This window comes from Pseudophryne corroboree, chromosome 7, assembly GCF_028390025.1.
Source record: "Pseudophryne corroboree isolate aPseCor3 chromosome 7, aPseCor3.hap2, whole genome shotgun sequence".
Taxonomy (NCBI): Eukaryota; Metazoa; Chordata; class Amphibia; order Anura; family Myobatrachidae; genus Pseudophryne; species Pseudophryne corroboree.
Window position 1 is genome coordinate 463,009,911 of NC_086450.1, and position 22,502 is coordinate 463,032,412.

Consider the following 22,502-nt stretch of genomic DNA (forward strand, 5'->3'; position numbering starts at 1 on the left):
CTTCTCAAATCAGTTTACATCAACTCTAGTTGCACTTGAAAACTTTAAACTCTGCTTAATTATTGAAACACATTAGACTTTCCATCATCTGACATTAGCCTACATTTCTAAACCAGGTGAACAGATAAAAAAAAATCTACAATAATGACATGGAGACATATTTGCGGGGAAAAGGGTCAGATATACTTATTTTTTATTGAAAGGTGTAAACAAGAAATGGCGGTGAAGAGATAATGGCCATACACACAGTATCACCATCTTGCCCAAATAATCCAATAAAAGGTGTAGATGGGGATTAACTTCCAATCTATTACCAACAACTCTAAGCTTAGATGAGGGAAAAGTGGCATCCAATTACTAACAACTCAATTCTTCGATATGGATATATGTCATCCCATCTCTAAAAAATAAAGGCTAGATGGAAGCCAAATGCCAGCCCACCGCCAGCTACTCGATGCCTAGGTGGGAGCCAATTACCAGCCTATCATCAACAACTAAAGGCCTAAACGGGGGTACACTACTAACCCATTGCCAACAACTCAATGTATCCAAATTCCTCTGCAAATAATGTGCAAAAAAGCCCACTGGGACCAGTGGAGTCATTGACCGCAATACAGTAGAATCAGTGTAATCTTGTATATCACCTCAAGACCTACAAAAAGATAGCCACTATAATCATTCAATGACAACCCAACAATTACAGTACAGTAGGTGGGTGAGTTTGGGAACTTCCAAAGAGGCAAGAGACCACCCAACCAGGAAATCACCATTATAAACCATCATCTCATTCCAAAAACTCAACCCATTAATTGTAACAGAACTATACAAATCATCTATGAGTAGATACCCCTTACATTTTAAACCCTTGCAGCCAAGTAGTTTATATTCCAAAATGTAGATGAAACACCTTCTGTCTTCCTATTTTATTTATTTATTTATTTTTAATAAAACTGATGATATCATAAATATTGTCAAACAACGCGGGAAAATATTCTGTTTGAATTTTGTTAATATTTTACAATATTTTGACTAAAATTAATGCTATAATGTTAATGTATAACAACAAAACTTTACTGTAAGTTAGTACTGACAAGTATAATTTAAAAGTTTTGCTAATTTAGTTCTACAAACTTTTTAATCAAATCCCAAAGGCAAAATATATGGGTGATGCAATTCACTGTTTCTAATCCACATAGTAACATCCTAAATACACATTGATTATGGATCAACACTGTATAAATAAGAGTCTGTCCTTTCCTGGGTCCTTTTTTTTAAAGGCAATCTAAAGGTGAGTTTAGATCCATCTACTACATAATAATATATAATGCAAAATACCTGATCTTATCTATATCTGTGATGGTTCTGCTATTAAAGAACATTTTGTGTAATATTGTTCTTTCTTTATCATTTCTCTTATTGGTGATTCTTTTGAGGTAAAGCAAAACACTGTATCTACAACTATTTTATGACCATGTACATTACATACAGATTGTCTTATTTCAAAGAATTATTGATATTATTACAAATTGTGTTTTTAAAGTATCAAGAACTTAAAAATCCTTTAACAAATTAAAATATTATAAGATTATGACTGACAGAGGAATATTTCATATCTACTCTCTTATCTATAGTGGCTCCATCACAAACTCCTGGCGTGACTTTCCGTCCACTTAGAGACGCTATGAGTGCACAGAGATGCTCCCATTCAGATCGTCTCCATCATGGGTGCACATGCCCAGTTGGAGACGGAGATGTCGAGTCTTAGGCACACCTAGGCAGGTGTGCCTAGCCACAGACGGAGCCATGACTAGAGTGGGTCCATCTGCAGGTTCTATGTGGATCTCTGTAGGATGATACATGAAGAGGCCGATTACACAGGATTTTATGAGTGCACTAAGCTGTATACTTACAGTAAATACAATGGGTGGAATTCAAATGTTTGAAAAGTCGGTTGGGTGTCTGTTTTTCCCTGTCTATTAGATATGAAAAAACAGACTCCCAACTGACTTTTCAAACATTTGAATCTGTGTGAATTTAAACAAATTGATAGATATTACAAGATAGTATTTAAAAATGAGAATTTTTAAAACAGTTCTGTATCACTGACAGGATTATAGATTCACAATAGGGAAAACAGGGGAAAGAAATTATATATTTGTACAAAATGTCTTTTTTATGGCATGTAATTCTCCTGTTGCTGAATGTCATATCACTTTTATAAATGCTTATATATTGTATATACGTCTCCAACGTCAATTATAGAATAAATGTATTCTCGAAATGAATGGTCTGGATATACATTCATAGAGTGATTTTCAGATTATGAAATTGAGCTTCTTAGTACAGAGTTGCTTCTAAATAAAACTCTACAAACATCCCACAGAGCCAGACATATTATAAAATCCTAATTTTACACTATACCAGTAGTTTATTTTCATTACTACATGCATTATCCACACTTATAATAACAGACAGATGTGATATGTACTGTATAACCTTTATTTCATTTCTGGTGTTTGAAACCACATTCTTCCTGCAGCAGCTTTACAGGAGTCTCCTATCAATAGTCAGTGCTGAAGGGGGACCTGCCCTTCCCTCCATCTACCTGTCCTGCATGTGTGTCTGATCCCCCTCACAGCATAACACTGACATGTCACATGCAGACCTTTCCTCTCATACACATCAGACAGAGGGACAGGTCACTGTATTACATAAGGTTAGATGCTGCTCTTCTGAAATTCTCTGTGAACATTCTGATGATTTATCTGGGCCATCATGGGACAACAAATATGCAGGAGATGAAGGGTGATTGCAAAATTTGATATTGTACCCGTGTCTAGCACAACAAAAAGATTCAAATGAATAGAATATTATTATTGAATGAAGATGAAAGAAATAAAAAATGTCTAATTAGTGTCTTATTTGTTTTTGCTTAGACACCACATGAAAGTATAAAGTAAATTCTCAATCATGTAACTACAATGAACAACTAAAAGATTACTCCTGTAAATGTGACAATAACAAGGTGAGGAGTTATAGGTAAGTGTATTGTATTGTTCTTTTTCTTTAGATACTGTAAGGTAAAATAGCATGCGCTTAACTTGTTACAAAAAGAGTGTTTCCCTTAATATTCATATAAACCTGCTAGATACAGGATCTCCTCAATTTATGTTATTTCAAAATCCTCAGTGATACAAAAATTGGAATTTATTATGTAATTCAAACTTCTGCTATATTGCACTCTTTGTGGTAAATCCATTAAAGCTTCTAAAGCAGAGAATTGTTGAAGTTGCCCATAGAAACCACTCAGGTGCTGTCTATCATTTCTCTATTGCCTTGTAGAAAATAAGACAGCATCTGATTGGTTGCTATGGACAACTTCACCAAATCCCTGTTTCAGAAGCTTTAGTAAATTTTCCCCTTTATCTGCAATTTGTAAGATGAGGAATTTTGTCTGTTGACCTCATTCATTTTAGATTATTTATACAATCTACAGATCATCTTATACCTATTTAGGCAATTAATGCTTTTGACACATTTGTAAAGCAAATATACACTTTATTATACTTTTGACATGATGTATTCTGAAAGTTGCAAATTATTCAAATTTTTTACACAGTGTCATTCAGATACTGTGAAATGTCATTTTAATTCACATTTTATACCCACAGTAAGTGAAGGTATGTTTTAATCAATCACATCATAAGGCAATATATTGCTTTAACTACTTCTAAACAGCGGTCACTGAATAATTTCCTGTGGCTGGCAATCATATAAATCTGAAGCTGGGTACACACTATGGGGTAAATTTACTAAGGTGGGAGATTTTTAGAACTGGTGATGTTGCCCATGGCAACCAATCAGATTCTACTTACCATTTATCTAGCTGCTTCTAGCAGATAGTAGATATCATCTGATTGGTTGCTATGGGCAACATCACCAGTTCTAAAAATCTCCCACCTTAGTAAATTTACCCCTATATCATGTATTGGCCGGTCTTGAGATACACCATGGATCGCAATGATCTTTGTATTGGTAGTACCCTTAATTCATTGTTTGATGAGTTGTCTGTTTGCATCTTCCCATTTGATTTGCTGCCCATCAGATGGGAAGATGTAACGTATGATACATAATATTACCCTTGTGATGACACATTGGGATACATTTAATAGTATCTGAGTTGTTGGAATGCCTGTATTTTTAAAGTTTCAGTCATTTACAAGGCAAAACCATCCTGGGTTTGCCTTGTAAATAATTGTCCCTTTAAAAATACTTCCAGGGTTTTAAAGAAGAATAAAAACAAAAAGAAAAAAATTCAATATATCTACATTTTATTTCCAGTACATTTAACTTTCAAAAATGCTTTTAAAATAATGATATAATTTTTTCCCCTCTGTTGGCTTACATCAACAATATATGCAACATATGAAACAAATTTACTATGGGAAATCCAACAACAAAATAAATGGGAAACCGTTAACAGAAATTCCTAAACTTTGGGATCAAAGAGCCGACTAGACAATATGACATGTGGAATATACATGTCCTAAACTTACCCCTGTATAATTAAGCTTTAAGATTTTGCAAGTCATAATAACCAGAGAGTTTGATTTTTTTATTTGATTTTTTTTTTTTTGCATCATTTTGAATACATTATTTTTCTGGAAGGCTTAAAATTGATTGGAAATAAATTCACCATCCCTGCCCTGTTTTGGCTCAAATAATAATGATTAAAAAAACACATACATGATCTTCACATATATTTTTGAAGTACCTGAGAGTCATCTATGGAGGCAGGTAGAGAGGTGTCTTCATACACTAGGGGGTACGTGTTCTATAGCTTCTAAAACAGAAAATTGTCTATGTTGCCAATAGCAACCAATCAGATGCTGCCTATCATTTTCTAAAAGGCAATAAAGAAATGATAGACAGCATCTGATAGGTTGATATGGGCAACATCACCAATTCTCTGTTTTATTAGTATTAGTAAATGTACCCCCAAGCCTCAATATGCCATATGGCACAAAACACTCAACATCAGTGAGCTTTGCCCAGTGCTGTCGATGGGGGGAAGGTCAAATATTAAGGTTAGCATAATGATGCTGGGAATCCCGGCCACCAGAATGCAGGCAGGGGGGTGAGCGCAACGAAGCTCCTTACAGGCTCGGTGGATCGCTGCACTCAACACAGGTTATTTTCCTACTCTATGGGTGTCATGGACACCCACGAGAGGGAAAATCCCTCAGCCCCCTTACAGGATTCTGGTGGCCGGGATCTGAGCGTCGGTATGCTGACCACCGGGATTCCGACCGCTGGTATAGTGACTTCATCCCAATAAGAAAGTAGATAATCTGGCTGCCTTTGCTAAACTTATAAATCCACTCTTACTAACATGATCAGTCAAAAGGACATTTGGGTCAATGCTAGTAAAATGAATGTAAGGACGATATATTTACAGTATCTTCATTACTGTACCACATTCCTTTGTCTTCTTGTGCATGGAATGCATTACCCCACCTAGTCTAAGTGTTTTGACAAACACAAAACTTTCATAAAAGGCTGATCCTGGTTTTCTAGCTGTAACTTGCATCGTGGTGTTTGTGGCTGTAAGAACACAGGTGAATTTCAAATCTTCAGTTACAGATTCTTTACAGTAGTTCCCCATATACCTATAAGACTATGGGGGTTATTCAGGCTTTCTTAGCAAACCAAAAAAGTTAGCAATTGGGCAAAACCATGTTGCACTGCAGGTGGGGCACTTGTAACATGTGCAGAGAGTTAGATTTGGGTGGGTTATATTGTTTCTGCGAATGGTAAATACTGGCTGTTTAATTTCTGCTCTGCAATTTAGATTTCAGTTTAAACATACCCCACCCAAATTTAAATCTCTCTGCACATGTTACATCTGCCCCACCTGCAGTGCAACATGGTTTTGCCCAATTGCTAACTTTTTTGGTTTGTTAACAAACCTAAATAAGGCCCACTATCAGTCTTAATGTACTGCATTTATCAACATACCCAGATGAAGTCCACAAATTGTCTTACTCATCCTGTCTCTGAAGCTTATCACTTTAATCTATTAATGTAACCCTTAATTGCTTTAGCAATTAATGTAGAGTCTCAAAAATTTGTATATGGTAATTATAAAATTTACTTTTTTTACATAATAATAATATTATTAATAATAATAATAATAATAATAATAATAAACAATTTATTATTATTATTATTATTATTAGAATAATAATTAGAAACAGCTGGAATTGTTTTATCAAAATGTTTATTAAATCTTTTTATTAAAAAAAACCCCAATAATGAAAACACATTCACATTATCTATAAATGAATAATTCATGAACATAAAAAGAAATGAATGAAGTGTGTCTCATAACACCTTAGTGGTGTCATTTAGGGGGTGTAGTTATGTGAACATCAGTCAGGAAACCGCCGGTCACATGACCTCCCTCTACATCCTGCACCCTCACAATCTCGACGGTCGACATGCCGACCAACAGGGACTGTTCCCACTCGTGGGTGTCCATGACACACAGAGTGGGATTAGAACCAGTGGCGACCGCAGGTTGCCACAAGGCCCGCAACGTGGCCAGTGCAGCGAGCCCACAAGGGGATTGTTGCACTCACCCCCTGCTGGCATTCCACTGCAGGGATGCCGAAGTCGGTATACTGACCGGCAGTCTCCTGACCGCCGGTCACACAATACCAGTGGTGCAAATAGAAATATTTTCTCAGTGATACTGAGTGCCCAATATGGGTGTGGTCATGTATTGTGAAGGGGCGTGGCCACATGCCACTAGTGGGAGTGGCTACATTACACTAGCAACATTGCCACATGACACAGCCCCTTTTTTTTACACTCTAGAGGCAAGGCTAGAAATATATTTTACTACCTCCTGTATAATAGAAATATATAGTGATGCCCCCGATATAATAGAAATATATTGTAATGCCCAAGTATAATAAATATATATAGTAATGCCCCCAATTTAATAACAATCTATACAGTAGTAATGCCTCTATTATAATAGGAAAATATACTGTAGTAATGCCCCTAGTATAATAGAAATATATAGTATTGCCCTCATCATAATTGAAATATATAGTAGTGTCCACCTTACAATAGAAATATATAGTAATACCCTTATCATGATGTTACCATTGGGTTCCAAGTAACCATGACAAAGTGGGAGGCGCCGTCATGCTGCCAAGCACCATCCTCTTTGCTTTGTGGCACATTATAATTGTGGTAATGGTGGTTACAGGTGCAAAGTGTATGGCAGGTGGTACTGAGTACCCGCTGCCAAATTCTTACAGAGTACCCGCATACTTGCACCACTGCACAATACACACCCGTACTTTATTACCAATATGGACATTTGTACATTCTTGTGCATACCTCCCAACTGTCCTGATTTTGATGGGACAGTCCTTTTTTCTGGGACTGTCCCGCTGTCCCACCGGTGGGTCGCAGCGTCCCGCAGTGAGGGTAGTGGGCAGTTGGGAGACCCTCTCCTTAGCAGAGCAACAGTGAATAGATGCTGTGTACATGCACACAGTATTTATTCACTGGGAAAGAGGGACAGGAGCCATGCCAGCTCCACATGGAGTGCAGGGCATGCACCCGCAGTGGCGGAATGGGGGCATAGCCCACAATTGTGCCCCCCTCCACAAAGCCATGCCCCCTAATTTTTGTATGCATGCCGACAGTGAATTTAGGGGTATGTCTTGTTGTCACAATTAACCTTTTGTGTACTTTCGCACTAGATATTAGTTAAAATCCAAGTAATATACCATATTTGAATAATTTTAGTCCTCACATAAATTGCATCCAATTAATTTAATCCATGTTCATTTAAAAATAAAAAATAACTACAATCTATAAAATGTTACTACTCTAAACATTTAATTGTTATAAAGTACACTGAGAATGTATTCATATATAAAAGTTATACTGTACATCTTGTATATACATGTTATTAGGCATTTTTTAGCAGTCAAGGTTTAAACAACTGAAAGCTACGATCAGCTTAAAAAAATAGATTCAATATGTTCTCTATGACATCCAAAAAATATATAATTATTTGTTATGTAAAAATCAAAATGGAATTTTTGTGCAAAACTTTAATATAATTACAGTTTACATTATATAAAGAAATACAGATTCATGTTCCTACATCATAAAGGAAAATATTAAATAAAATGAAAGCTTCACAAGTCACATTTTTCTCCTCTTCCCTTACAAAAAGACTTCTACTGCATTTAGGGCCTAATTCAGACCTAATCGCAAAAGCAAAATCTTTCTCTAATGGGTAAAACCATGTGCAGTGCAGGTGGGGCAGATGTAACATGTGCAAAGAGAGTTAGATTTGGGTGGGATATTTTGTTTGTGTGCAGGGTAAATACAGGCTGCTTTATTTTTACACTGCAATTTAGATTTTAGTTTGAACACACCACATCCAAATCTAACTCTCTCTGCACATGTTACATCTCCCCCCCTGCAGTACACATGGTTTAGCTTGTTAGAGACATTTTTTGCTGTTGCAATCAGGTCTGAATTAGGCCCTTAAACTGGAAGAGATTTTGTATGTCAGTGTTTGAAAAATGTAAAACTTACAGTACATCCCTAGATATCTGTTGCATGCAATTTAAATGCGTTGGGTACAGGATCCCGGTGGCCAGATCCCGGCAGCTGGATTCTGGCACTAGGATCCTGACTGCCAGTATGCCGACAGGGTGACTCGCTGAGCTCGACATAGGTTATATTCCCATTCTATGGTTGTCTTGGACACCCAAGAGTGGGAATAACTGTGGCACCACTGCCGGCATTCTGGTGGTCGGGAATTCAGCATCGGGATACTGACTACATCCCATATAAATAGCATCACTGTTACACCTGTAAAATCACACACTGGTTGGGTGCTGATGGCAGCCACAGGGCAATTCTATGGCAATGCAAGTCAAAGTGGCAGAAAAGGGGAGAACTGGAATCTGTGATCCCTTCTGTGCATGCACATGGATCTCAGAGGATTGGCATTGCAGTTGCATGATCCAGTTTACCAGTAGGCCTCAACTTTATAGGGCCAGATTGTGGTGGGAATAATACTTTGCAGTTCAAACAAGCAGGCTCATCCATCTGCCCGACAGCCTGCAACAAAATGGCACTGTGTGAGCTCAAAAGATATGTAATTTGTGCAAAATAGATAGACTGAGGATGGATATGTGACAGCCTGGCGACGGTACAAATCTGACAAGTCTGCCAAATGTTTTAATGTGGCATACTCACCAGGGTCTCACTAATGCCTGCAAGTCACATGCTACAACATTTCCCAAATTTTAAATATTTAGACCATACTTACCAACTCTACCTTATTAATAAGGAGACTCCCTAAAATAATAGTAATCTCCTTTCCATCCTGAAGAGTCTAGAAATCTCCCTGTTTGTACCTTACCCACATTATGTAGCTGTTATATTTTTGGGAAGAAAAATACATCAGAGTTATACATTGAATTGAGATCTCAGTACCATTTCTATGCATTGGGCACAAATATCCCTGTGACTAAATACATTTTTAAATAAGGTTTCTCATGGCCACCTATATGGAACCACTTGTAAACACACTACATGTTCAAGCCCTTAAAATTATCTGTCTTTTCACCAACAAGTAGATCATATTAACTTCATTGGGGCTCATTTTTATTTGGATGTAAGTCATTTTTATGACAAGCCTCTCAAAAGTAGCAGTACACATCCGCGCTTATAGGTGTAACTTTCACAATCTCCCTGAAATGTTTCTTCAAAAGTTTGGATGCATGATTTAAACTGATTTAGTAGTGTTCTGTTGATTCAATTTTCTGACATATCTTAGCTACTGTACTATTGGTATCATTTGTTCAAAGACCCAACTCTTGCTGTCTCATACTGTTGTAAATTTCATTAATTAAGAAATCATTGATACAGTATTTGAAAAGTACAAAATCTTGTGTTATAAAAAATAACCAAAAATCTGAAGTAAATATCACAATATTGGGGCAGCAAGCTTTGTAGATATGAACAAATGACAAACAATGTCATGCTACCTTCTGGACATAGCAGCTGATTGATGTCAAAAAATAAAGTAATACTGTTGAACATCAAGACTCAGCCCAAATTCTAAACATTAGACTGTCAGATAATATTGTGAGGTGATTGAATGCTAATAGGCCAACACAAAAGAAAGACAGTGTGATGAGAAATGGTATGCAGCTACCATCAGCAGTGATGAGACAAATACTGTAGGTACAGTATCTGCAAAGATCTTACAGTATTATCCATCTCATGAACAATTGCTGATAATAAAATTCCTGGCTGCTCCATAACCAAGGAGTGCAGGTAAGCTCTTTTTGTCCATATTATATTCCAGGGTAATGAAAAAACCTTATTACAAATGCAACAAAATGATAAACTGTAAGCGATCATTATAGTACGAGCTTAAGTAAATTTGTTCAGTTGTAGTTCAAAATGAAACCCACAATAATTACGGAATCCACTGTAACATTTAGTATTGCTGGTAGATTTCTCTGGTGTAGGTAGATTAAGAAGAGGAACAGAGCAATTGACAGTAACTTGAGGTGTTTGAGAACAGAAGTGGATCTATCATGAGTAAGTTGGAGAGAGTCCATACAGTTAGACTTTTTTTGCAGGAATGGCATCACTTGACCTTGTGTCACTTCTTGTTTTATTAGTCAATTCACCAAATGTTGCATGGATCTGCCGCTTGAGTTTGTGTTCCCTTCCAGTCCATTTTCCTAGTGAAAATTGTAGGATTCTGATATAGAGTTGGGATCAAGACTGGAACCACTGAATGAAACTGGTTAGAATTGAACTGAATCAAGTTATGTGGTCTAATGACAAACAACGTCATGCTACCTTTTGGACAAGTAAGATTACTAAGCAAGAAGGAGAACTGATATACTGTAGATACTAGATGGAAGAAGCAGGTGAAAATAATTGTTTTTTTCAATGAAGTTAGCTTAACACCCTTTATTTCCATCAGTTGTGACTAGGGATGAGTGGCTTCAGTTCCCTGAGAACCAAGCACTCCTCCCCCCCCCGCCGCCCAAACTTTGAGATCCTGAGCCCGGATCCAAGTCAGGCTCAGTTTTTCATGCGTAACTCAAATCCAAAAATGAGGTAAAACATCATCATCCTGCTGTCGGGTCTTGCAAGTTTTAAATTCTATATATAGTCCTGGTGATCGGCACCATCTTCACTCTGGATTTGGAGAGTGTACAGTTAGGATGTGTTCCTTCTGTGCTGTATTCAGGCTCAGCGACAGGGGGGTCATAGGGGACACCTGTACTGGGCCCCGTAAGTCAGAGGGGCCTTGAGTATCCCGGGACATAAAAATGATTTAACCTGCCGTCTGCACCAGCACCCACCCAGGATTACCAGTTACTTAGTCCGGGCATGATTGTTCTTGTGTCACGATGCTGATGCCACAATCCACCAGTTCAGCCCACCCTTCCTTGTCTTTTTCCGCTGCAACAACCCAAATGTATCTGCTCTGCTATGTACCTGCAGGACTAGGCAATGGTGATGGAGATCACACCTAGGATGAGGGAGGGATGAGGGAAAGTCAGGGAGAGGTAGTAGTAATACTGTATAAATATAAATATTTATACATACACATATATATGGACACATGGACATATGGACATCATGTGTGTGTGTGTATATAAAAGAGATGTGTACGGGCACTTTTCATGTTTTGTGCTTTGGTTTTGGTTCTAATTACACTTTCGTGTTTTGGTTTTGGCTTGGTTTTGCCAAAACCACCCTTTCGTTTTTGGTTTTGGTTTTGTATCTGGATGATTTTTTTTTTTTTTAAACCATAAAAACAGCTAAAATCACAGAATTTGGGAATTATTTTGCTAAAGTTGCACCAACGTGGCTGTATGACTAAGCTAAGCGACTCAAGTGTGCAGCACAAACACCTGGCCCAGCTAGGAGTGGCACTGCAGTGGCAGACAGGATGGCAAATTTAAAAAATAGGCCCCAAACAGCACATGATGCAAATAAGAAAAAGAGGTGCAATGAGGTAGCTGGATGGCCAAGCTAAGCGACAGAAGTGTGCGGCACAAACACCTGGCCCATCTAGGAGTGGCACTGCAGTTAGATACAGGATGGCACTTAAAAAACTAGTCCCCAAACAGCACATGATGAAAAGAAGAAAAAGAGGTGCAAGATGGAATTGTCCTTGGGCCCTCCCACCCACCCTTATGTTGTATAAACAGGACATGCACACTTTAACAAACCAATCATTTCAGTGACAGGGTCTGCCACATGACTGTGGCTGAAATGACTGGTTTGTTTGGGCCCCCACCAAAAAAAGAAGCAATCTCTCCTTGCACAAACTGGCTCTACAGAGGAAAGATGTCCACCTCAACATCATCCTCCGATTTCTCACCCTTTTCACTGTGTACATCCTCCTCACTAAGTATTAATTCGACCCCACTGGAATCCACCATCACAGGTCCTTTGTACATTTTGGTGGCAGCAGCTTCAGCACTAGGAGGAAGTGGTTCTTCTTGATCTTTCCCTATTTTCTCCTCAAAATTTTTGTTCTCCATTATTTATTGGGAGTTATAAGAGACAATATGCGGCACAGCAATGACTGGAATGACTGATGAGACAGAACACTGCCACTGGTCTGATGCAGCACAGCAGGTTGTTATAATTGTTATACTGCAGCAGTGGACATAAAGCAGCAGCGTATATCGTTACTGGAATGACTGATGAGACAGGACATATCACTGGTCTGATGCAGCCCAATAGGTTGTTGTTATAATTGTTATACTGCAGCAGTGGACATATAGCAGCAGCGTATATCGTCACTGGAATTACTGAGGACACAGGACTTTACCACTGGTCTGATGCAGCCTGACAGGTAGTTATTTATTTTTATACTGCAGCAGTGGACATATAGCAGCAGCTTATATCATCACTGGAATTACTGATGACACAGGACACTACCACTGGTCTTATGCAGCACAACAGGTTGTTGTTATAATTACTATACTGCAGCAGTTGACATATAGCAGCAGTGTATATTGTCACTGGAATTACTGATGACACAGGACACTACCACTGGTCTGCACAACACAGCACCACTTTATACAGCTACACTGGATATATGGCAGCAGAGAATACCAACCCTGTGAATGGCTGGACTGATACAGCACAATACACTGACTACACTGGACTGGTCTGCACAACACAGCACCACTTTACAGCTACACTGGATATATGGCAGCAGAAAACACCAACACTGTGACTGGTTGGAATGATACAGCACAATACACTGGCTACACTGGACTGGTCTACACAACACAGCACCACTTTACAGCTACACTGGATATATGGCAGCAGAAAACACCAACACTGTGACTGGCTGGAATGATACAGCACAATACACTGGCTACACTGGACTGGTCTACACAACACAGCACCACTTTACAGCTACACTGGATATATGGCAGCAGAGAACACCAACACTGTGACTGGCTGGACTGATACAGCACAATACACTGACTACACTGGACTGGTCTGCACAACACAGCACCACTTATACAGCTACACTGGATATATGGCAGCAGAGAACACCAACACTGTAACTGGCTGGACTGATACAGCACAATACACTGGCTAAACTGTACTGGTCTGCACAAACAGCAACACTTTACAGCTACACTGGATATATGGCAGCAGGGAACACCAACGCTGTGACTGCCTCGACTGATGCAGCACAATACACTGAGTGACTACACTGGACTGGGCTGAGCAGCACTTGCCACCCCACTTTCTTGCCTCAACACACAGACACTGAACACTGAGGACACGTCCTCTCTATACACTCTCCGAGACTGAAGTAAAAATGGCCGCAACGCGTGGCTCCTTATATGGAATCCAAAACCCGCAAGAATCCGACAGTGAGATGATGACGTTTTGCCTCGTTCGGGTTTCCGAGTCAGGAGGGAAAACCCGAGCTGGGCTTGGAACCGAGTTCCGAGTGTGAGGTTTGGTAGGGTTCGGTTCTCTGAGAACCGAACCCGCTCATCTCTAGTATATATATATATATATATATATATATATATTATATATTAAAAACATCCCTGGCTGTGGATTTTTTTAAATTGTGGGGTTTGCTTACACCCACTAAGGTTTCTTATACAACTGGTTTTATGTTACCTAATGGTATGAAAATTGCGTGAAAACTGTACACTCTATTATCTATTGTTCTTATTATTTTCATGTTCCTTTATTGATCCTATTACCGAAGAAAAGTCTTTAATATACCAGATAAGTAGTGTCCTTTTCCTACTCACATTGGGTATACACTATATACTAATTTTATTAGACACTAGAAGGCGCCCTTTTCTTCACTTACTCAAATAATACTATCTATGTGTTTTCCAAGCACATACTTTATTGTTTAAGGTTGTGGCCACTCATATTGTAGGAGTGTCATTTATTATTACTTTTTACTCTTTGTCACGTGTATTGGTAGTACCGTGTGGTACCTGTATCTATTTTTCTTCATTTAAATATGCAGGGATGTTTTTGTAGCATGATGGAGATCTAATGTGGTTGAGGGGGGCAGCAGAGATATCAGTGAACCGGACCCCAAGATTTCTGTTGCCGGCCCTGGCTTTATTCTGTACTGTAATTTGATAGGCAGGTTAGTGAAATGGGGCAGGAGAAAGCAAAGGGGTTGAAACAGTAGAATTGAGTTAACCTGGGGTGCTGCTTGTGTAGGTGTGCTGCTACTTTCACTGTGTTAGTGCTATGCATAGTAGACAGTACACTGCATATAGCATGCTGTGGCTGTGTATAGGACCAGGTGTTGTTCTGTCTAAGGGTCTGTGTACTGCCATACACTACTGCTATATATCCTCTGTATGTCATCCAAAGCAAAAAATAAAGTTCTGTTGGTGTGTCACTCTGACTACTAGTACTGCAGCTGCCATAAACTACCGCTATATATCCTCTGTGTGTGATCCAAAGCCAAAAATATCTTTCTATTATGTATTTGAAAGGGGTGCTCTGTCTGCTTTATCTGAAAGGGGTGATCTGTCCATCCATCCAGGGGCTCTGCACCAGTGTAAAATTAAATTAATAAAAGCTAAAAACAAAAGGCCTAAAATTATAGGTATAAAAAATATAGCTATTTTTTTGTTTGTGCTGAACCCCAGTGTACTATACAATTTTTATTTTACTTTCATAAGTGCTGTGACACTTACGGTCAGACCGCAGTATATTATTTCCTATTCATAAAAACATTGGGGGTCATTACGACCCGTTAACAAGCTGCAGTTTTTCGCAGCAGTGCGAACAGGTCAGAACTGCGCATGTGCCGGTGCCTTAGTGCACCTGTGCATGCCAGATGGCCGACGTCCATCATTGCCTAGCGATTGCCTCTGCCTGATTGAGAGGCAGAGGCAGTTGCTGAGCAGCAGTGGGCGGCACGGCGGCATTTAGCCGTCATTTTCGGGGCACGGCTATCAAAGATATCTTGGAGGAAATGAAGAATTTTATTCTAATAAATTAAATAAATTACATTAAAATAAATTGAAACTTAAATAAATTAAATAAATTAAATCTAAAATATTGTCTTTTTTATTCTTCTTTGCCTTAATAATCTTTTTGTGAACTGAAATCTTGAGCCTTGCCTAATGCGTCATTTTTTAAATACATTACATCCAGCTACCTCGGTGCAACCTTTTGCCCTAAACTGGATAAAAATAATATTGTGTGCTGTGAGGTGTTTAGAATAGTCTGGAAATGAGTGCAAATGATTGTTATTGATGTTAATAATACTGTATGAACAAAAAATACCCCTAAATGCTGTTATTTTAGCTGTTTTGATGATTTTTTGAAAAAAAAAACCCAGATCCACATCCAAAACCAAAACCAAAAACTGCAAGGGTGGTTTTGGCAAAACCTATCGAGATCCAAAATACAAAGGAGATCCAGATCCAAAGCCAAAACCCCAAAAATGGCCCGGTGCACACCCCTAGTTGTGACTGCACATCACACCTGCATGAGTGGAGATGTCTGGCTACCTAACATAGGTGGTCATTCCGAGTTGATCGCAGCCAGCAACTTTTTGCTGATGCTGCGATCAAGTAGTCCACGCCTATGGGGGAGTGTATTTTAGCTTAGCAGGGCTGCGATCGCTTGTGCAGCCCTGCTAAGCTAAAAAAAATTCAAGCAAAACTAGACTAGACCTGGACATACTTACCTTGTGCATTGGATCCAGCGATGATGGGCCCAGCTTTGACGTCACTCCACCGCCCTCCATTCTCCTGGACATACCTGCGTTTTACTCACCACTCCCCGAAAACGTCTCCAAGCGGTCCGGATCCGCCCTGGAATGCCTTCTTCCTGTCAATCTTCTTTGCGGCCCGTTCTGCTACTGCTTTCTTCTTTAGATGCGACATAATCCGGCGACCCCTGTCACCTGGCAATGTCACGCACAGCAGCCGCCACGCATGTGCATTCTGCACCCGTTCGCACTGCAGCGATAAACCGCTGCGTGTGAACGGGTCAAAATGACCCCCATAGACCTTTAGACTTTGTAATACAAAAGACAGATTGTCCTAATGAGAATGCTATATCCATACAGCCATACAAAAGTAATAAGTGCTGTGTATGTTTCTTTACAGAGTAACCTGGATGTGACATGCAGAACCAGACTTATATGAATGGATTCCTCTTGTTACCATTTTACACAAAATCAAATTATATATTGTCAACTATATGTGTATTTTTCTTCTTATATACATTTGGAGTACTTATTAATGCTATTATAATAACAGTGATATATATAGATTACCATTTACACACACCTATGTATTTATTTATATGTAACCTGGCCTTAGTAGATATCTGTTATACAACCACCACTGTCCCTAACCTGCTGTACATGTTATTATCAGGAAATAATACAGTGTCCTTCTTACAATGCTTCTCCCAGATGTACTCTCATGTTTTAGCTGATTCTTCAGAGGTTTATGTAATATTTATTATGGCATATGACCGATATGTTGCTATATGTGATCCTTTACATTATAGCAATATTTTTAATAGGAAACATTGTATCTTATATGCTTCTGGCACTTGGATATCAGGATGTTTAAATTCACTTCTGATTACAATCCCAGCGTCACACATGTCCTTCTATCATTCTCGCACCATACACCAGTTTCTCTGTGATGCTAAAGCTCTGCTTAACATCGCCTGTGCTGGCAGTAGATATGTTTATATTGTAATCTATACGGATGTATTAATATATGCAGTTTTCCCATTCATTTTCTGTTTGACATCTTATATAAAAATTATCAGGGTCATCTTGCAGATAACATCTAAGGAAGGCAGAAAGAAAGCCTTCTCCACCTGCTCATCCCACCTCACCATTGTCATTATGTACTATTTGGAAGCTTTGTGTGTGTACATGATGCCACCATCAGAATACTCTGATGTCCTAGAACCAGTATTTGCTACACTATACTCAGTTGTAACTCCCATGATAAACCCTCTGATCTACAGTTTACGGAATAAAGATATGAAGAGTGCTTTGCTGAGACTGCTGGGGGCAAACAGTATTGAACAGTGACAGAGAATTTGGGAAAATGTTTAAGTAAAAATATTGGATTTATAAATGACTTGAAGTAATTTATGTTTAGTATATTAAATGATGATTCCAATTGTAAAGCGCAACGGAATTTGATGCGCTATAAAATAAACTGTTAAATAAATAAAATTATACAGTAGTCTTTGAATTTTAACTTTCTAAGCATTTTATTCTCAGACATCTTTCTCATCAGTTTGTTCTGTCGGCGTATTCACTCTGCAGCAAAAAAAACTTTGCAAAAACTATTATAACCTTCAACTACTGTATTATATTAGCTGTTCAATCACAATGTGGATCATCCAGACCGAAAATGAAGTAAATGTTCAGTCTAATGCAGGATCACAGATCTCTAGAATTAGGGACATTGAATCCTGCACCAGTATATTATCTTGTTTATATATTATTAGAGAAATCCTTCTCTCTGGATTATTTGTGGTCTGGATTACGTATCCCCACCATACAGTCTCCCTCTTCTCCGAGTTGCTACCCACTACTCATTACTCATTTTCAATATAAATCTAAAAAAAAGAGGAAAAGATAAGTAGTCTTTAGGGTGCACTCGGACTAATATATTAATTAAAAGTTTGACACTTTATTGATATATATTAAAATGATACATATTATAGAACAAATTTGGTAAAACATAAAATTGAAAGATGTGCAAAAAAGATAGAAATTTGTGTAAAATATTAAAATAAATTTAAAAAAAAAAGAATCATGGTCTGTATCGTTATTTTCTGTTATAATACATTCACCATATAAGTACGTATTATATACTGATATACTGTAAAACAAATTTAGTGACTTGAGTGACTCCTCTCTCACAGTGAGGAGTCTTGTTATACAATGTAGCTAATCCATGCTACTAATTAATCCTCTGTTATCACTGAACAGTTCCACCTGTTACATCTATCCTGTTGTATTATCTCTCTTATAGCCCTTTCACACCGCAAATGCCGAGTCACACCCGGGAATAGGAAATGGGTCCTTTCTAGGTGCGACTCGGCATTATACCCTGAGAAGTGGCTTCCGGACCAGGAAATATGCTGGGTTGGATGGCCATCGGTGGAGGAGGTGGCGCTGCTAGATGAGATCATCTCCGCATCACCTCTCCCTATGCTGCATATGGGTACCGGGTCTCATCAACCTGGGAAACCCATTCCCGCGGCATCTGACCCAGTAATAACCCAAGAATAACCCTTTGTTATTCCCGGTTTGAAGTACTGGGTCAGGCATCGATACCAGGTTATTTGTGCGGTGTGAAAGGGGTATTAGTTATTCTGCAAATGCACTTAGATATTACCATTGAGACACACAGATTTCCCAATCATTTTTTCAGGTATCAGTTTCTATATCTATAGTATGTGGGCACTTTGTCAGCACATGGGTAAGTATATTAGGCTAACTTCACTGTACCACATATTTCAGCGGCTCCCTGTCTTGGTGATGTATACTGCACAGTAGAAAGATCTCGCTAGTTTAGGATGTAGCCTTGGCCAATAACGGCTCTATTGCTCCCCCCTTGCCTATTCTCACCCCGCTGCTCTAGATGTCAGCAGCTGCTGCACTCAGAGATGCTCACTTATGAAGCCCCCTGTCACACAGAGTCCAGATAACAAATGGACAAATAGGTGACCCGAAATCACTCTGGACTTTGAGATGACCACTACACTATTTGGCTGTTGACCCACTACTGAGCGGTCTCACCCTCATCAGGGACTGGTTTATAGAGTCAGTGATAGACTTTAAACCACATTGTTTTCGGGTCACCTATTTGTCCATTTGTTATCTGGACTCTGTGTGACTGGGGGCTTCATAATATTGAACTGCTTTCCCAGTCATTTTGGTCCTTTGCCTGCTTTTATATTCAGTGAGCTTTTTACACTATTTTGGGATTATCTGTAAAAAAACATCTGGCACTCGATATTACCCCTGAGGAAGTCCCAGTTAGGGACAAAACGCGTTGGGTTGTGTTCGAGTACTGTATTCCATCTGTATTTTATACTACTAAGGAAGATTTACTACGAATCTCAAGTTTCACTTGAATTTTCCATCTGACAGAAACTGTTTATATACATTGTCTATACATTCTGTAAAGAGATGTTTATATGCTCACAGATGTATTATGCTATTGTGGCTTTTATGTATTAAAAAACTGAAAGTTGAATCTTTTAAATCTGTTTATTTATGATATACAGTACTATCCATTAGCGCACTTAGACTCTAGTTTGTTGATATATATATATATATATATACACATGTAGTTTCCATAATTCATCCTTTATTTTATGATCTTTTTTTTTCATGTGCCTTTTTTGACATGCTGACATTGAGATTAAGGATTCCACTTTAAAAGTACACCAGGATGAGGAGGATATTGGTGTAGCTGGCGCTAATGAGAATGTTGATGATAAGGATTTTGATGATGGGTATGTGGTTTGTTTAAATGAGGCATCAGTGGAGACAGTTGTTACCAATGATATGAAAAAGCCCATTGTCATGCCTGGGCAAAAGACAGAAAGGTCCACCTCTTCTGTGTGGAAATATTTCTTCCGAAACCCTGACAATAACTGTCTAGCCATCTGTAGCTTTTGTAAAGCAGTTGTAAGTAGAGGAGGGGACCTAAACCACCTAGGAACCACTTCCCTGTTATACCACTTGCAGGACATATATCACAAGTTGTTGACACATTTAGAGACTTTGGCTAAGAACGTAACCAGTCCAGCGACACCTAGCTATCTTTTATCTGTTCATCATCAATTTTCTCCACAATCAGTATCGGAAGTAGTCCTGTATCCAATTTCATAGGCATGACTGACTCCTCTCCTATCTGGGATTCTTCCAGAGTATTCTTGAGTGTTAAGCCTGTGTTGCTACTGTTGCTGACGGGAGTCGATCTTCATCCCAGAATGGGTTGGAATACTACTTGAAGTTTAGCAAAAGAATAGACTGTTCAACAATCCTTTGCAAGGAAGATGAAGTGTGACAGTAGTCATACAGTTGCAAAGCAGATTACTGAGGCCATAGAAACTACAGTATGCTGGTGTGAGAAGTGCATCCAATATGTACCATTAGTGCAGTCTGATTTAGTCAGTAGATTGAGGTCCTGTGTCCCCTGTACCAAATCCCATTTAGATTACACTTCACTAGACAAGCAATTCCCATCCTATACAAGGACATTTAAAAAAGTGTTATATTTCCTAAGAAAAGTCATTGCACCCACTGTCCACTTAACCATGAATATATGGACAAGTGGAACAAGGCAAACTACATAACTGTGACAGCCCACTGGGTAGATGTATTGCCTTCATCATCAACAACAGCAGCAGCAACATCAACAGCTCACAAATCATCATCTCACCAACTCTTTCAGAGGCAGTATCACCGGTTTATCACGGTGTATCACCGGTTTCAGAAAGAGGCACACTGCTGAGAACCTCTTAGAAAAACTCAGGTAAAAAATTGCACAATGCCTTACCCTAGTTGGAATCTCCTCGGGATTTGTGATATCTGACAATGCCACCAATATTGTGAAAGCATTACATCTGGGCAAATTTCAACATGCCTCATGTTTTGCTCACACAATTAATTTGGTGGTGCAGAATTTAAAAAAAATGACAGGGGCATGCAGGAGATGTTCTTGGTGGCCCAAGAAATGTCAGGACATTTTCGACATTCAGCAACGGCATGTTTAAGACTGGATTGCCAGCAAACACTCTTGAATTTGCCCTGACATCATCTGAAGCAAGAGGTAGTAATGAGGTTGAATTCCACCCTTTATATGCTTCAGGGGATGGGGGAGCAGCAAAAGGCCATTCAAGCCTACACATCCACCTATGATATAAGAAAAGGAGCGGGAAGGCACCTAAGTCAAGCACAGTGGAGAATAAATTCCATGTTGTGCAAGGTTCGCAAACCTTTCGAAGTTGCCACATATGAAGTTAGTTCAGGCACTGCCAGCTTGAGCCAGGTCATTCCCCTCATCAGGCTTTTGCAAAAGCAGCTGGAGAAAGTGAAGGAGGAGCTGAAGCAGAGCAATTCCATTAAGTATGTCGGACTTGTAAATCAAGCCCTTTATTCGCTTTGCCAGGATTCAAGGGTCGTCACTCTCTTGAAATCAGATCACTATATATTGGTGATCATACTTGATCCTAGGTTTTAGTCATACATACTGTCTTGCTTTCAAATGGTCACAAATATTCAGAGATGCAAAGAGTTGTTGGTGAGAAAATTGTCAGCTCAAGAGGAACGTGACATAGCAACTTCTCCTTCATTTTCTGTGGCAACTGAGGATGCAAGGAAAAAATTTCTTTTTCCAAAGAGACCAACTGGTAACGATGAGCATCACTCAAGAAAGACTTTTGACATCTGGTTCAGACTGAAGGAGCTGCCTACAATTACTGACATGTCTACTGTCACTGCATGTGATGCTGTTCCCATTGAAAGAATTATGACATTGAGTCTGATTCAGACCTGATCGTTTGGGTGAGTTTTTTGCATCCCTGCAATCAGTTAGTCGCCACCTACAGGGGTAGGGTGAAATCTCTGTGCAGGGTTCAATCACATGTGCAGGAGAGCTGCACAAACAGAAGTTAGTGCAGTCTCTGCACAGACCAGGACTTACTATTCCAGTGCAATGATCACTCCCTTCAAATGCCTGGCCCCTCCTGCGTTTCTCAGGACACTCCTTAAAATGGTCAGTTTCCACCCACAAAAGGCCTCTTCCTGTCAGTCACCTTGCAATCACCCATGCAATCGCTTTCCTCGCACCATCCCGTCGCTGCCCGCCGATCCCCGTCTTTGCAGACCAACG